The 3,442-nt window shown below is 38.9% G+C and overlaps 1 protein-coding gene across 1 annotated transcript in view; it reads right to left on the bottom strand.

Moving 5' to 3' along the window:
- The window catches only part of col25a1 (collagen type XXV alpha 1 chain), a 345,048-nt gene that overhangs the window by 279,174 nt on the left and 62,432 nt on the right, over positions 1–3,442 (bottom strand). The gene's annotated exons all lie outside the window — the stretch shown is intronic.

The following is a 3,442-nucleotide window of genomic DNA, read 5'->3' as shown; positions in this document are numbered from 1 at the left end:
AAAGAGGAATAACCAATGACATTTGAGGTTACAATTAAAACAGCAAGCCCCGCCCCACGACTGACAAAAATAAAAGTGTTCGCGCGAGCAGGTGAGGAAAGATCGAGCACGAGGATGTGGGGAATGATCATGCAGAGGACATCATCCCAGCATCAGTGGTGCGCTCGCCGCTCGGTTATTAATGGCATAGGATTGCCGCCATAGAACTGTGATTAACCACATTATTTTAGAAAGCTGAGTTAAATTTCTCTAGCCACACCCAAGCCTCATTACTGCCAGACCTGTTGAGTCAAGAAATCACTTGGCAAATATATGGCACGGTAAACACTGGCTAATGTGGCTGTGAGCCTAAAGTGGCTCTTACATGATGCCACAAATGTGGCCCAGTTATCCTAAACCGTATCTGGGCCAGTTTTGGCAAATATATGGCACGGTAAACACTGGCTAATGTGGCTGTGAGCCTAAAGTGGCCCTTATATGATGCCACAAATGTGGCCCAGTTATCCTAAACCGTATCTGGGCCAGTTTTGGCAAATATATGGCACGGTAAACACTGGCTAATGTGGCTGTGAGCCTAAAGTGGCCCTTATATGATGCCACAAATGTGGCCCAGTTATCCTAAACTGTATCTTGGCCAGTTTTGGCAAATATATGGCGCGGTAAGCACTGGTTAATGTGGCTGTGAGCCTAAAGTGGCCCACATATGATGCCACAAATGTGGCCCAGTTATCCTAAACCATATCTGGGCCAGTTTTGGCAAAGTTATGGCACGGTAAGCAATGGCTAATGTGGCTGTGAGCTTAAAATAGCCCTTATATGATGCCGCAAATGTGGCCCGCATATAAAATGACAACCCACTGTATATATATATATATATATATATATGTATATATACACCTTGCTACGTGTACTGCGTTAGGCTAACAGAGACTTCTTATTTGCACTTATATATTGTTGCTCTTTTGTTAGTTTTGACTGCTTTTATGGTCCTCATTTTTAAGTTGCTTTGGATAAAAGCATCTGCTAAATGACTAAATGTAAATATAAAAATGAATGAAATACCTGTGGTATTTGTGCAGAATTGTTTGTTCCATAGCTTGAAAAACTCTGATGGGGAAATAGTGGCGTGAATTCTTTGTTCCACTCAGTTTGGGAATGTATCAATGGTTAATGTAGAACGGGTGTTTCAGGCCAAGTTGCTCCTGTTATATTTTCCTGTTCAATAAGTGCTTAATTTGAGCCTGATCCTGCCAGATCCTGTTCAGGAAAATGTCAGATTTGGGATTTTTGTGTTCTGGTAATTGTTTTTAAACGACCCGGCATCAACATGCCGCAGTGTGTGTGAGAGTGAGACAGAGTGATCGCGGGTTTCTGAAGATTCATACAGTGATCTGTCTTGGCTCGAAGGTGTGAAAAAAAAAATCCTGTAAGTTTCAGAACTCAAACGCAGGATTTTCAAAAAAATTGAAACTAAAAGACGATGCTGTGCCGCAGGGGCGTAGGCAGCGGATAGGCCTGCCCACTCTGATGAAAGGCCTACCATGCCTTGAATAGGCTACATTTACTGTAGAATGATGAAATGAAAATTCAAATTATAGACTACAAATAACATTTTAAATGTCTTCTGTTTAATAAATAAAGCCGTATTTAATTTTCGTTCCAACTGCTACTCAGGTTTTGTATGTGGACAGGTTGTAGCTTCAGTTTTAGGTTATTTTGACATCCTTCGTTCGACAATCGGCACATTCGTAACAGTGACGGAGACGTGATCGTTTTACTATGCCTTCCACTGTGTTCTACGGTATATTTTTTTCAATAGGATCAAAGAAAAGAAGATTGAAATGACCTGAATATTGAGTACGACTCGATCCGTTAGTGCCCGCTCACTTTTGCCCAGGCCCGCACAAAAAATAAAATTCTGCCTACGCCACTGCTGTGCCGACTATATTGGATCCGATGGTAAGGTCACAACACAAAATGTGAGTAACTGTTTTCATTACATCATCACTATTGCTTTGTCTCTTCTTACAGATCGCTTGATATGTATTGAGTTATTAATGCATTTTTGACCTAAATCACAGCAGCGTCCATCTATGAGGAATGTGTGTTGTCAAACATACACAAAGTTAGCCAATCATAGCAGTGGGCGTTTACTTCCAAGTCTACAATCCGTCACGCCAAACACAGCGTTCTGATGAGGAGGGTTACAATCAGCATAGAAAATAGCCTACTACTTCTAAATTGTTGTTTTTTTTATGTAAAAATCTTGATAACATTATAAGTGGACCTCACAGAACAGTACAAAATAAAAAAAACAAAGGCAGTTCATTACCCCTTTAAGGAACAGAAACTTGCCCTGCTATTTTTATTAATAGTTTTGATACTGAATCGCTACATATTTTTCACAAACTTCACTATTATTAAACAGATGTTATAATAAATGCTATAATTCATTCAAGTAAATGTGAACGTATTGCATTACTTCATCTCTGTGTCTGATTTAAAACAAGCAGAATGCTAGAGCTAATGAGCCGTGACGGACAAAAATAACTATAATTCGTACAAAATAAAAAAAACAAAGGCAGTTCATTACCCCTTTAAGGAACAGAAACTTGCCCTGCTATTTTTATTAATAGTTTTGATACTGAATCGCTACATATTTTTCACAAACTTCACTATTATTAAACAGATGTTATAATAAATGCTATAATTCATTCAAGTAAATGTGAACGTATTGCATTACTTCATCTCTGTGTCTGATTTAAAACAGGCAGAATGCTAGAGCTAATGAGCCGTGACGGACAAAAATAACTATAATTTTTACCCTTCCGATCAAATATTACGCTGGAAACATGATTAACAGCTTAAGTATTGTCAGTATACAGCTGTCCAGAAACTGGTGAATGATGCTGCTATAAATTGTGCCTATTTGTGATGTCATTGTTCCAGGAAAGCTGAAGTTGTGGTGGCCAGTATCGGTCACAGTGCATTTAACCTTTTAACCCACATCTGGATGCCAGCGCACTGAACGCTATTTGTTTGCACGTGTGTCAATGTTTATGAATAGATTAAATGAAAAGGGACATAATTAATCTTGACAAACAATATATAATTCTAAAGATCTAAGCCTCAAGCATCGACGATAGATCGCTGTTTTTCAATGGAAAGCTTATAAAGACTTCGGGGACAGTTATTGTTTGTGTCCGTTATGGAATAACTTATGCTCAAAAAACTGCATCTTGGTAGTAAAAAGCAACATGGTTTTGTAACATACAGTGTCACAAACAGAATGAGACCATCCACTAAAAAAAAGTCAAAGATACGCGGAATATTATTTATTTGAATTCTGGCACTCTCTCGTGAAGGCTCATGTGCACACTGTGACGCACCATCTGTTGGGGGGCGTAACTTAGCGATCGGCTTTTTGCACAAATAATTTTTA

This window comes from Sinocyclocheilus rhinocerous, unplaced genomic scaffold (genome assembly GCF_001515625.1).
Source record: "Sinocyclocheilus rhinocerous isolate Xijiao unplaced genomic scaffold, SAMN03320098_v1.1 scaffold1015, whole genome shotgun sequence".
Classification (NCBI taxonomy): Eukaryota; Metazoa; Chordata; class Actinopteri; order Cypriniformes; family Cyprinidae; genus Sinocyclocheilus; species Sinocyclocheilus rhinocerous.
This window is presented reverse-complemented; position numbering and strand designations above follow the sequence as displayed.